Source organism: Alligator sinensis, unplaced genomic scaffold (assembly GCF_000455745.1).
Source record: "Alligator sinensis unplaced genomic scaffold, ASM45574v1 scaffold596_1, whole genome shotgun sequence".
Taxonomy (NCBI): Eukaryota; Metazoa; Chordata; order Crocodylia; family Alligatoridae; genus Alligator; species Alligator sinensis.
In genome coordinates this window covers 2870430-2884982 of record NW_005841967.1, presented here as the reverse complement: position 1 = coordinate 2884982, position 14553 = coordinate 2870430, and the positions used below count along the sequence as shown (strand labels likewise).

At 42.8% G+C, this 14553-nt stretch overlaps 1 protein-coding gene across 2 annotated transcripts in view; it reads right to left on the bottom strand.

The window, feature by feature from the left end:
• SERPINE2 (serpin family E member 2) overlaps positions 1-14239 on the bottom strand; it is a 47982-nt gene extending 33743 nt beyond the window's left edge. The window contains exon 1 of one of the 2 annotated variants that reach the window (XM_006020747.2): positions 14106-14239. The gene's annotated coding sequence lies outside the window, so the exon portion shown is untranslated. Of the gene's footprint in view, positions 1-10663; positions 10685-14105 lie in introns of those variants that run through there. The other variant, XM_025200431.1, reaches the window with a different exon arrangement.
• Positions 14240-14553: the final 314 nt, after the last annotated feature.

The following is a 14553-nucleotide window of genomic DNA, read 5'->3' as shown; positions in this document are numbered from 1 at the left end:
AGCCAGCCTGGGAAGGGCTGGGCCCCATGAACATGCTCCTCTTGCATTAGGGCTCTCAAATTAGTCTCAAGCAGACAGCATAGTTGTTGTGTAGCCCTTCTTGTCAAGTCCCCAACCGTCTCCCTCTCAACCACTTCCGTTTCTGGAAGAAGCATCGGGGAGGCGGGGGAGGGGGCAACACAGCATGAGGCAGCTTTGCTGCTTGTTTGAGGCTGATTAGAGTCCTGGTGCATAGGACTGTTCTTTCCACAGTTCAAGACTTTGCACTCGTCCTTACTGAACACCTCATGATATTTCTTTTGGTACAAAACTCCAATCTGTTGAGATCTCTCTGAATCCTAGCCCTACCCTCCAGCATATCTGCTATTTCCTCCAGCCTGATGTCATCCACAAACTTGCTGAGGGTACACTCTATGCCATCTTCCATGCTGTTGATATTGAACAAAACTGGCCCCAGGACTGACCCCTGGGGCACTCCACTTGATACTGGCTGCCAACTAGACATCAAGCTATTGACTACTACCTTCCCCACTCAATGCTCCAGCCAGTTTTCTAGCCACCTTACAGTCCCATTCATCCAACCTGCACTTCCTTACCTTGCTTGCAAGAAAGTTGTGGCAGACCATATCAAAAGCCTTGCTAAAGTCAAGCAATATTATGACCACCAGTCTCCCTGCATCCACAGAGCCAGTCATCTCATCATAGAAGGCAATCAGGTTGGTCAGGCATAACTTACCCCTGGTGAATCCATGCCAACTGTTCCTCATCACCTTCTCCAAACACTTAGAAATGGATTCCTTGAGGACCTGCTCCATGATTTTTGCAGGGACTGAGGTGACATTGACTGGTCTGTAGTTCCCTGGATCCTCCTCCTTTTCTTAAAAATGGGCACTATATTTGCCCTTTTTCAATTATACAGGACCCCTCAGGACCCCTCCCAGTTGCCATGAGTTTTCAAAGATGATGGCCAGTGGTTCTGCAAGCATATCAGCCAATACCTCAGGTGCATCCCATCAGGTCCCACTGACTTGTACACGTCTAGCTTCTAAATAGTCCCTAACCTGCTCTTTTGCCACAGGTGGCTGCTCACCTGCTCCCCAAACCGTGCTGCCAGGTGTAGCAGTTTGGGAGCTTACCTGTGAAGACTGAGGTGAAAAGGGCATAGAGTACTTCAGCCTTTTCTGCATCCTTTGGCTGTAGCTATGGTGCTCAAGCTGACAGCCTCCCCGTTTAGTAAAGGACCCACACTTTCTCTAACCTTCCTCTTGTTGCTGACATACTTGTACAAACCCTTCTTGTTCAAGTCCCTTGCTAGCTGCAACTCCAGTTGCATTTTGGCCTTCCTGATTTCATCCTTAATAAACCTAAGGATGATGCAAAGAGCTATAAAACAATCTCCCTTCTGTGTATTCTATACAAGCTACTGCAATCCCTCAGTCATGCCCAAATCTACCACATAATTGATCCACACCTGCCTAAGAAGGAGGCTAGTTTCAGACACAGGTCAACATTGGAGCAGGTAACTCTCCTTACTCAAGATACTGAAGAGAGCTTTGAAGCTAGGGAAAAGGTTGATGCTGTCCTGGCAGACCTCACTGCTACATATGACACTGTCTGGCTCTATGGCAAGGGCAGATGAAATACAGCCCACCAAGCACTTTTGTCTGGCCCACAGGGTCCCCCAACAAATTGTGCTGGGATGGGCAGCATGTGGGTGTGAGGGAGGATGGGGGAGTGTAGAGACCCTCCCCTACACTCCCCCACAGCACACAGCCCTGACAGGCAGCAGCAGCAGCAAGCAGGGCCCTCAGGAAGCAGGTGCCCACCAGGGTGCAGCTCTGGCCAGCGTTGCACATCAGGGCAAGGGGCATAGCCTCCCCCGGGCTGTCTATTACCAGTGCTCCCTGTCACTCACATGCAGCCCATGCACTAGCACAGCAGGGAGGCACATGCTGGAGCCAGGTGCATTCCCTGCCGGGGCTGCGCAGCACAGGAGAAAAGCCCCACGGGCTGGAGCTGCCTGCCTTCCCCTCCCACCCCCAGGGGAAGGCACCTGGGACTTCCCTCCCCTGCATTACAGCCCCAGTGGGGAAGGCAATGGGCTCCAGCCTGCAGGGCTTCTGTGCTGTGCAGCCCCAGCAGGGAAGGCACCTGGCTCCAGCATGTGCCTCCCTGCTGTGCTAGTGCATGGGCTGCACGTGAGTGACAGGGAGCACTGGCAATAGACTGGCAACAGCACATGGGGCTTCCCCCCCTACTGTGTGAGTGCAGGGACTGCACCGGCAATATAGGCAGCCTGGGGGAGGCTGCGCACTTTGCTGCAATGCGCAGCATTGGCTGGAGCCACTTCCCACCTGGCACCTATGCCCCAAGTACCCCGCCTGTTGCTGTACCATGAAGGGCATGGGGGGGCCCCACAGCCCCCACCTTCCCTTACACCCACACCTTGCCCCCACAACATCCCACATACACAACCCCTCCACATACACACTTACATCCTCCCACATATCCCCCCATACACACCCAAACCACACATACCTCACAGACCACACCATACACACCCTCCTCAGACTCCCAACAGGTGAACTATTGCTCAGATATCTCCCACCTGCAGGTCTCACTTGAAAAAGTGGTTTGTCCTGGACTAGGATAACTGTTGCCTTTTGGAGCTTCCATGCCAATTGAAAACCATCCATTTTTAACTTCTCTCCATTTTTACCTCAGGATCATCACCCCATGTACTTTCAGTCCAGCACAGAGGTAGAAAGAAGGCAAAAAAGCTCCCAAAACAAAAATAAAACTCTGTAGTCTGACACAGACACAGAAACTCCCCAATATCAAACAATAAGTTATACATAAACTATACTTTAAAATTATTTGTTTTTCTTATGCCGCATGACTACCCAGAGAACAAGTATTTCAGAGACAACTCTGCAAGTGCAATGGTGAAATTGAATACAACAAGTCTCAGCTATACAAACACACAAAGATCTATTACATACCATATTTGGCTTTTTCATTTACATGTAAATACTGCCAACTTGAATTTATGCCATTAAAAAAAAAAAAAGTAATTTCTATTACTACACATGCCCTTGAATCCCTCTATCCCCCCACTAGTAGTGTAAAACCATCATGTAATGCGGTGTTTAAAATGCATCTTTAACGGGGGGGAGGAAAGGTATCCATGGGAGTCCCATTCAACAGGGAGACCTAACCCAAATAAAATTAATTGTACATTAAAAACAGAAATGGGGAAGTAGAATTTTGCAATTTTTTTCATTTATTCTACCCACATTTTTAATGAATGTAAATAGAAACACACGCTTAAGTTTTATTTTTAAATACAATATGGTCTCTTTAAACAAATCATGTTTGTTATTCACAAGCATTTCTATAACACTATGAATAGTTTGGGGGCATAAAGAAAACATGAAGTAGTCAGTCTGTCTGTAATAATTCGAAGTTGAAGATTCTTTAAATAATATAAACAGTCACCATGCAGTAACGTTCCTGGGCTCTACAGCAAAACTATAGCACGGCATTTGGAATCATCCTAGTAGAACAAGAATCCAGATGCCTGGCATCTGTCAAACTGGTTCAAGAACATTGATCCATCAGATTTCCTGTGTGGCCTTAAGTAAGTTATTACAAAAATGTGTGTTATATTAAAGATCGAGAACTTCTACAATTAAGGTACTTACATGGCACCATAAACTGGTTAGAATAAGGATATATTAAAACATAAAAGGAAAGGGAATAACCTGGGGAGGAAGTTCAGACAAGTAGGTTTATTAATTCCACAGTGATACAATCCCTAACTGGCCATGAAAGGAAAAGAATATGATTTCTCATCTCTCCATCTATTCTGATTTTTTAACACCCCTCTTCCTCTGTAATATCCTCCACCAAACAAAAAACCAGTTAGGATTAAGAAAAAAAAAAAATCTTCTGGAGAAAGTATTTTTCCACTGAACACCAAATATTATACAAATTAGAGACACTGAGTGAATAATCCAATAGTGTTATAACAATTCACATCATCTGAAGATTTGACTATTATATGCCAGAAAGTATGAAGTTATCCATATTTTTATTTAAATAATTTAATTTATGAAATTATATTTAATTTCAGACACTGGGGTTCTATTGGGGTACTAAGTCTACAAGATGTTTTTTGCCACAACTCTACATTTTAGGGTTAAGGGAGACATTTTGATCTCGGAGAGAAGAAAACTTGCATCCTAATCTGACCTCTGCTATAGGCTTCCCACTGTGATGTCTTTCAAATCTTCAGTTTCCACAATTTATAGGATGAGGAGGTTTCTATTTCTTTGAAAAGCTGCAAAGCCAAATTAGTTAAACTGGCTGGAAGATGCTGTGAGTTCAAAATACTACTGCTGTGTATGAGAAGTCTGGACTTGGTACCAGACCAAGGCTTGACTGATCTAAGAGGAAATTTAAATGATAGAGGTCCATCATTGTTCTTACTTGAGATGCTGCAAGCTATCCCACACTTCATATTATATTCCATCAACATCTTATTATCTTTAAGGATTCAGACCGTACTTACACAACTAGCTTCATACAGTTTTGCAAGACTAATTTTAGAGATAGCTTTATTCTACAAAAATAACTTCAAAGACGAACAGCACCTGGAACAACTCTGTTATATTACGTGCAGAGGCAGGATCTACCTCAGAAGCAGAGTTCACCTTTGTACAAACTTATCAGTGTCCAGGACCAGGACACATGAAATGCAAGACAAAGACGGCATTAGTAGCTGCAATATGATCTTGATCAAGTCTTTATTAAGTGATACCAGTGGCCATAAAGGTATGCCAGCAAGAGTTTTAAGTCAGCTTTCTTCTACTTGTTAAAACAGATCTGATTAGAAATAAATTTAGAGTGCTTTGCATATATACCCTTTACAGTCACATGATTCACTATGAAGGATCCTAATTCATTAGTGAATTTTGAAAGTCCTGAACCTTAGCCATTAGACCAAGAATATAATTGTGTGCAATGTAAACAATTCAAATGTTCATTTCCAATATGAAAAAGTCTGGCAAATTAACATTCTGTAAAACTCTCCATAATAGCAAGTTGACAGACATAATACAAGTCAAATTCTGTTCTCAATACCACTAGAGTACAGCCAGAATAACTTCACTGGTAAGCAGTCTTTTACATTCAAAAGAAGCCTCAAACATTTGTCTCTAGAGAGACTATGGCAGTTTCTGAACTGTATTTCAAGCTTCACTAAAGCAATACGTTCCACCAGCACAGTCCCAGAGGATTGTACAGCTGTCACAAATATTGCTGGCATGATATGAATAGAGATTAGCTAGCTAACTTACTTTTAGAGAACTCAAGGTTTTACGATGACCTGTAAAGGAAAACAGAAAATTGTATATGCACTCTTTGCTTTGTTAGTGTGCAGAACCTGTCTGAAACATACTCACTCCCTCGCTTTTAAAAACCAAACCAAACAAACTGTGGTTAACTGTCAAAACTCCAGCTTGTCCTCAGTGAAGAATCAGAGGCGTGAAATCAAGAGTCCTTTCTTGGATATTTAAGTATGCTTTCTGACAAAGTTTCCAAGCTTTGGTAGTTAAAAGCACTGCACACAAACTGATCACTTTCTTTTAAAAATGTGAATAAATTTAATTTTCCTTTTAATCAATTCAGTTCCCCATATTTCAGAAGGGCAAGACCTGAATTCCCGCTATAAAACCAAATCCACCCAACATCTTACACATCTACTTCATCTGTCATAAAAAGATAAAACTGCATAAATCTCTTGTCTTCTTTTCATTGTGCAGATCATTTTTACAGACCCCAGGGTTACACCATTGAGAACCTACCCAGAGCCTTCCACCACCTTCCAGATGCAGCCAGGCTAGTGAAGACAAAGTCAGGTGATGTTTCCGCTTAGCCTTCTGTGGACAAGGCTGAATAAACGTTCATTAGGAAATATTTAGAATTTGTTATACATGGATTTAGAACTAGGTTACAATGAACCCTGATTTTGTATATGCGCGTAAGTGAGGATCGAGCATAATCAATGGACCAAAAAGTCACAAGGGGAAGAGCCTGGCTGCCAAGGTCAATGTTATATGTTCAATACATTTCTGAAGCACAGTAACCTAGTTCAGGTAAGCAGCTTGCCACAGTGAACACACAAAACCATAATTTCCTCCAGTTTTCCCTAAACACTGATACATCATTTGTTAGTGCTACCACCAGGTAAGAAGTGAGCTTTTTGCTATGCAAAGTGAAGATTTTTGTTATTTCATCTAGTCCTTCCTGAGCACAACCTACAATGGCACTTTTTTGGTGTGGGGAGGGAGGGGAGAAGAAGAGGAGAGGGGAGGAAGAGAGAGGGAGTTAATAATAGATTTCCCCTTCAGAATCTAATCAGGTCTGTTGTCCCTGATGGCATTCCAAAGAAGACATGTTGAGAACAAGTGGCAGTAGCTTGGTGTTTCAGACTCATCAAGAATTAAATATGGGAAGTCACTTTTTTATATGACAAAATGTTAGCACATCATCCTACAAAAGCTTTCTCTAACATCCTTTCCCTCCACATCCCTGTGCAGATAAGGTGCACCCTTGACTTCTCCCTTGGCACTACCAGGGAACAGATTTAAGCCAGGACACAAGACAGCTTGCTCCTTATATTCCACAAAACTGAAGGCTAAGAGATGGTTACTAACATTCAGACCATGGACAGCAGATGAGAAGCATAGATGGTTTCTAATAAATATATACTGCTGCAAATCAATTTATAAGATCATTCTGTGCTCTATTTTTCAGAGAGCTAAACAAAGGATCTTTAAAAACAGAGAAGAGCTTTTGCAGAATATTTACATCAAGGCCCAGGCTTATAAAGGAAAAACTGTCTTCCAAATCCAACTAAAGAGTCACTTAGACTATTCTTTTGTAGACTCTCTTCACTTGGTTGCACCAGTGTCAGAATCATAGAAAATTAGGGTTGGAAATGACCTCAGGAGGTCATCTAGTCCAGCCCCCTGCTCAGAGCAGAACTATCCCCAATTAGATCATCCCAGCCAAGGCTTTGTCTACCCAGGTCTTAAAAATCTCTAAGGATGGAGATACCACCACCTCTCTGTGTAGCTTGTTTCAGTGCTTAACAAACTTCCTAGTAAGAAAGTTTTTTTCTAATATCTAATCAAAACTTCTCTTGTCGCAACTTGAGACCATTGCTCCTTGTTCTGTCATCTGCCACCACTGAGAACAGTCTAGGCTTCATCCTCTTTGTAACCCCCTCATCAGGTAGTTGAAGATTGCTATTAAATCCCCACTCAGTACTCTTCTCCATACTAAACAAACCCAGTTCCTTCAGCCTCTCCTCAGAAGTAACTAGGGCAGGATTCAATTTGTATTAATAAACATTGATAAGCAGCCAGTTTACCTCACACTCAGACAGATGAGAAAAAATATTTCCATCAGTAATGATCAAAGTTTACAGAGGGAGACTATAACAATGACCCCTTATCCTTTACAGCACATTTCTCAACCCATGGGTCATGACCCAAAAGTGGGTTGCAAGAGTATATGAAAGGGTTGTGAACAAACTTTAAAAATGGTTTCTTTTTTAAAGGAGAAAAACGTGGTAGACCACAGCTTTTCCCTTGCAAGCTGGCAGAGTTCCAGCCCCACCACACTGGGGAGGCTGGGACTAGGGGGGGGGCACAGCAGGCCACATGTGAGGGGCACAGGGTCAAGACTGGCCATTAATGTTTACAAAACGGTCCTAGTACAAAAAAGGTTGAGAACCACTGCCTTACAGGGCAGTGAAGAAAGAAATAGAAGGATGGAGGAGCTAGAGGAAAACAATGGGTGGCCTAATCACTGACTGGCCAGTTTAGCAATTAGATGCACTTCTGGTATGACTCATAAATTAAGCAATTAGCTGCTCTGGGTGCAGGAAGCAGGCTGGAGGGAGATCACCAGATACTTAAATAAACCCCTACCCAAAGCCCAGGGGGGGATGGGGGGGAAGGGCATTTCAGGCTCTAGTTCTCAGGGGTCCCATCTCTCCCCATGTTCCCAGAGCTCTGGGACTGCAGAGCCTATTCTGGTCCCTGCCCACCAAGCTCCTTCCTGATGAATGAAAAGAGTGATTTAAAGCAGGGATGGTTTATGAATATATACTTTTTATATTTTGACGTGATTTTTATAAAGCTTAACAGTATACCATCATTAATAAGTTGTCTGTCCCCCACAACCCTAATTTTGCACAGTCCTGAAAATTTAAACTGATAAAAACTTAAATAAATGCTTAAAAATAAACATCAATTTCAGTGGTCAGAATGATTAAAAAATAAAAATAGAATTCTGCCATGCCTACTCATAAGAAATGCAATAAGGTCATGCTGTAGGCTCATGTTCAGCTTATTGTCTGTCCGCTGTAACCTCCAGGTTCTTTTCTGCATTGTTGCTGCATAGTCAGTCAGTCCTCAGTCTGTACTGGTACATGGAATTGTTCCATCCTCAGTTCAGGAATTTGCACTTGACCTTATTGAACCTCATGATATTTCTTTTGGTACAAACCTTCGATTCATTGAGGTCTCCGAATCCTAGTCCTACCTTCCACCATATCCACTACTCGCCCCAGCTTGGTGTCATCCACAAACGTGCTGAGGGTGCACTCCATCCCATCTTGCAGATGGCTGATGAAGACATTGAACAAAAAGCACAGAACCTACCCCTGGGGCACTTCACTTAATATAGGCTGCCAACTAGACAATGAACCATTGATTACTATTCTTTGAGCATGATGATCCAGCCAGTTTTCTATCCGCTGTACAGTCAATTAATCCCAACCATACTTCCTTAGCTTGCTTATGAGACTGTTGTGGGAGACCATATCAAAAGGATAGCTAAAATCAAGGTACACCACATCCACTGATTAGAGCCAATCATCTCATCACAGAAGGCAATCAGGTTGGTTAGGCATGACTTTCCCTTGGTGAATCCATGCTGCCTGTTCCTCATCACCTTGTCCTTCAAGTGCTTAGAAATGGATTCCTTGGACTGAAGTGAGGCTGACAGCTGTAGTTCTCCTGATCCTGCTTATTCAGTCCTACTTATTTTGTTTTAATAATAAAAAGCTAATAAAATAAATACATCTACTCAGTCTAAGCTACTTTCTCTATTTGAATATACTGACACACAAGTTCGCCTTAACACTGGCAACACCATCTGTCACTGTTCTCCTGTTTTGACCTTACTGGTACAAAAGGACTTGCCCAGAGAAGCATCACAAGAGGACTTCTTTGGAGGTATCTGTGAACAGATTAGTTTTGCACTTATTCTCAAACCACCTCAGGAATGGAGTCATCTTCTACTTCATCTTCCACATTACTGAATTCTATACTTCAGCCTTGTGAAATCAGTACAAAACAATTATTAATCTATATACAAAAAGAAAATGAGTGGTATTCTCATTTAACTTATTTCTGATGAGCAACTAATTTGCCCTAGACAATCAACTTTTGCAACACTAGCGTGACCAACTTGCAGACGTACTGTTTTGCAATGTGGATTGCAAAAAACACTTGTTTGTCTCCCAAAAATTACTACATACTCCCCACTTGACAATTTTAAAGGGTCTAAGCCTATGTACTTTTTCATGAAGAAATTATTTACCTATTCTTAAAGGAAGAAATTTACACCTAGTGTGTAATCAATTATCTTTGTTTCTTTCCTAGTATAACAGTTTCAACCAGTAGAGGGTGTGCTTGAACATACAAGGGGACTTTTACTTGTCCAAATATATTTCATACATGGAACAAATTCACACTATTCTGGAAATAAGAGAATTATTTCTGTAAACTTATTTCTATAACAAAATTCTCTCCTCAGCTTGCAGTATTATAATATTCAGTATGCTAGTATTTAAGAATGGTAGGTTCTTCCAAATGACTTTCCCCCTCAAAGCCAAAAGAAAATACATTCCATATATAATTCCTAATAGCAGAATTTTCAGCTTGTTTGTTTAAAATTGGTTGATGGTGCATATAAGTTGGCCAAACTAAATTATTGTTAGATGTAATTTTAAATTAGTCTGATAATATCTGCTGTGGACTTATTCATAGATTCATAGCTTGTGAAAAGAACAATCTGCAGCACTTTAAAGACTACAGAGAGAATTCATTTCACTTTTTTCCTCATCAAATAAGACTTGGACACTGAATTCTGCCAGTACCTAGTCCAGTATAGTAGTCTATTAACAAAATAAATCCTTTCTGGTTGCATTTGAATTTTTCCTTAATAAATTGCAAACATGTATAATAAAGAATGTTTATGCATGCTTGTAATTAAGCCATTAAGATCATCTAGACAACCCTAAACTATACTCCAAGAAGAAAGCCTCCAATGAGACAAGCGTTTTAAATCTGTTGAAGTACACTAATTTCAAGTTTGTGACTGGATGGCTCTAAACAAGATACTGCATGTTTTACTTGTAGCAAAATTCGTTTCAATCAAGCCTGCACCCTCTGCAAACTGTTATTTCAGTGATAAACTCCAAAATGAACATGTACCTTCAGTCCAATCACAAAGTACACACAACTGAATCTGACTTGTATTAATAAACTGGTTAAGGATGGAATGAACTCAGCAAAATACTTACCTTTTCACTTTCTAAGTTGTGTTCACATGACCTCTAACAATTACTATGTACAGAGGCTTAGTTTCAACTGAGAGAACAGCTATGGCTCCCCGTCCTTGGTTTCCAACTAGGAGCAGTCCTTTTCGCTGCAAGTCCTGCTCTGCCCTATCCATGCTCTGCCTGAGTGGCAGGGGGCCAGATGGGGGAGGGGCAAGGAGGGGAGACTGGGCTGGGAAAAGCCACCCCACCACTTGACTGAACTGAGGGCACAGGGAAGCCACCCAGCAGAGCCAAGTTTAAGCAGGCTCTCCCTGGGGTATCAGGGCAAAGATCCTATCTGCTCCTCTCACTGGAGTCTCAAATATATTGAGCATATGGGATCTTTTCCCCACCGCTCTGTTCCCTTGGCTCCCTGCACCAACAGCCAAGCAAAGGGAACAGGTGTTGTTGATGGCCCCTTTCTGCTTCTCATACCAGAGTCCTTGGAGTGAGAAGCAGGCAGGGGTTTGTCCTGCTGCTCCCCAAGACCCGGAACAAAGCAGAAGAGCAGCTGCAGCAGGTGGGGGCAGAGGGGGGAGGGACTTTGCCCCGTGCTCCTCCTTTTCCCCATCCCTGATGAGTACAGGAAACAACTTAGCTGCTATCTGCAGTGACTGCTAAGGTCTCCAATTTCAATGAAGAGAGTCCTTCTTAATAGTGCTTGCATACCTTGATAACAAGTTTGACCTGTCAGCTGTGCTTGTTAATTTTAAGCAAAACTAACTTCTACAAATAACAGTTGTTGCTCCCCATTTCTCACTCTTTTATCAATACCAAGTCTTGACCTTTAATTTGCAAATATTGCATGCACTGAGTTAATTTATTCAGTCACCTTGCACTCCTATTTTATATTGTTTCTTATTTTCTATGCTTAAAAGATTCACTTGTTAGTTCAAAAAAAAGTATGCAACTATGTTCTGAATCAGCAACATATGCCTCTAGATTTTTCCACCCTCCCCCAAATGCAACACTCCACTGCTGTGTATAGCGACTTATCTCTTGGGAGCAGTCACTACACTAAAATTCACACTTCTGGAGGAGCCACTGCCTACTCACAAGAACACAAGGGGGCTGACAGAGGGGAAAAATCCCAGAACCATGAAGAGAATTAATTGCTTGGGATTCTTCATGAACATTTTTTAGAAAAATAATGCAGGTCTTTTTAAAGTGTCAGGACAGTAGAGCAATAAACAGTTACAGAGAATTTACAGTTTGAGATCTCCAACTTGAAAGTAGCCTATTTTAACAAGCTAGAAGCATCACACTGAATTATTTCCAAATCCATGCATTCAGAAAAGTAAAACACTAATGCACATATTTGTTTCAACAGGAATGTGATCCTAGTTCCTTTCCACACTGGGTACTCAAAACGTTACTGCTATTTCAGCAAGAGGCCTAGTCTGAAAGGTAATTGTTATATACTGCCCTCCCTCCCACAAATGAAACCACTGACAGTGCTCGAATTGAGACACTCTCAAATTAAGACTAGAAAGCACTTTAATCAACTAAAAGGGTTTTTTGTTGTTTGTGTAGTTTTTTTGTGAGATGCCATCTCATCTTTTTGTAGCCCTGTACTGGTCTTCTCTTTTACTTCCTTTAAAATGTATGAGAAGCAAGGATTAGATTAATATATTTTATTGGACCAACTGCAGAATCGGGATAGTTACACAAGCTTTCAAATGCAAGACATTCTTCACTAGAATCCTTGCCTTGCATATTTTCTGGACCATCACAACTACATAATCACTCTTGCACTATTTAAAACATAGCTTTTGTCCAATTTTAACCCTTGCCTTTTTTCTTGTTATTATCAGTAATCCTTAAGTCAATTAAATAAAGCTGTCACCTATAAATTCATTTTTGGAAAAGAAAAGTTCATTGAGAGAAGTGACATGGAAAGTGAAACTGACATTTTCTCCTACTCATGTTCCATTTCTCAGAGTAGAAGACAAAGAGAGAGAATGGCTGAATGACTGCTCCAGAAGTTAAAACTAAAGAAAGAATGTTTAACTGAACTTTCATAGGGCAGAGATCCCACACACCTCCGAACCTTACAGAAGTAAGGATTCACCCCATTTAGGATGACACTTTAGGCCTAACATTGTAATGTGGTATCTTGCATTGAAAGGGTCACCTTCAGTGCCTGTAGATACTCTCTCTCTTAATTGGATCACAGCACCACTCTTAAGAAATCAACGCATTTCAGCCATCACTGGATTGAACCATGTCTCTGCTCAGTCAGGGAGTTGAATATTGGCACTAAAACCCACATAACAGCACAGAGTACTAGGCTTGGAGATGTAGCTTTTGGACATCAGATTCCTGGAAATTCAAAGCAAAACTGAGGAGGCTGCGACCTATTCCAAAAATTCTAATCATACTACAGCTTATTTATGATCTTATTTTTTTGCATAACAATTTGTGCAACTGGATGGTAGTAAACACATGACAAAGTTCTTTAGAGTTCAGAATTTAGGATTCGGCTCTTATGGATTCAGTATGTCATTCAGTTAAATGACACAATATTAATAAAATTACAGAAAACAATGCAAGATCCATGGGGCAAGGAGCATGACTGTAATCCAGTGGTTCAGAAAGTCATCTGGGAAGGGCAAAGCTGTTACAGTCAGTTCCAAATACTTCTTGTGCGTTTTACATCAAGTGAACGTTGGATAAAGATGGGATCCTGGAAGAAAGCACTTCCAGCCCCACCACCACCTGCAGCCAGGCAGTCCTTTCACTGTAAACCATCAGATTATATAGCAGGCACTGCAAGGGTACACATCTCACTTTTCAAAAGAGCATGCTTGGGAAGGGAGGGAGATGTCAGTTTCAACCCTCTCAGGCGGAGAAAGCTATGGAACATCTCTCCCTGGGTGAATGCTAAAACCACTAGGTAAGAGGTTTTCAACCTGTGATCCATGGACCCCTGGGGGGCTGCAAATGATGTTTAAGGGGTCTGAGAAAGATGACTATGATCAGAAATATATGAACACCCACACTTACAATTCAAAGGGGTCTGCACCTCCATTCAAAAATGTTTAGGGGTCTGCAAATAGCGTAGTGGTTTTCAACCCTTTGTCAACTCCTCATGGGCCAGTTCCTTCAAAGAAAAATAGAAGGTGCTCATGCCTCTTTAGGAGGGTTTCAGGCTGTGGGTCACAAGTGGACAAAGGCACCACCAGCCTGAAGCCCCCAGTCAGATGCCTACATTTCGAGGGAGGAGGTAGGATTTTGGGCATACCCTAGCATTTCACATTTCTTGTTGATTCGTTCTAAGCAGGCGAAGGTTTTTGGGGGCACCTTTACCCTTCTGAAGCACCCAACTGTCCCCATGCATCAGAGGAGCCCAGACACCTAACTCCAGGCTTTGGAGTCCACCTGAGGTCAGGAAAACACAAGTGTTAGGCAGGGCAGCACCCACCTTGCAGATGTCCAGGGACCGTATCCCATCAAGCCTATCAGCAGGGCACCAGCAGCCCACGGGCTGCTCCCAGCCAGCAAGGCACCCGGACTGAGCAAGTTTTATTTCTTTTCTAGGCGGCGGCCGAGGCGAGGCACAGGCGCCTCAGGAGGTCCGGGGCCGAGGTGATGCGAGGCTGGACCCGTGCCAGTAACAGCGGGAGAGAAAAGCCGCCCTAGACCTACCCAGGGCGCCCACGGGACCCGCGGGAAGCAGCACGCGGAGCAAGTGCGGGACCCCCAAGGCGCGGGGGCGAAGCGGAGCTCCCTCACGTTTCCTCACCCCGCGGCCTCCGCTTGCGGCAGCGCCGGCACCAAGCCCGCCCCGAGCATCCCGCGGGGCAGGGCAGGGCACGGCCGGGCCGCGCCAGGCACAAAGGAGCGGCCGCCCTGCCCTACCCGCGGCGGGG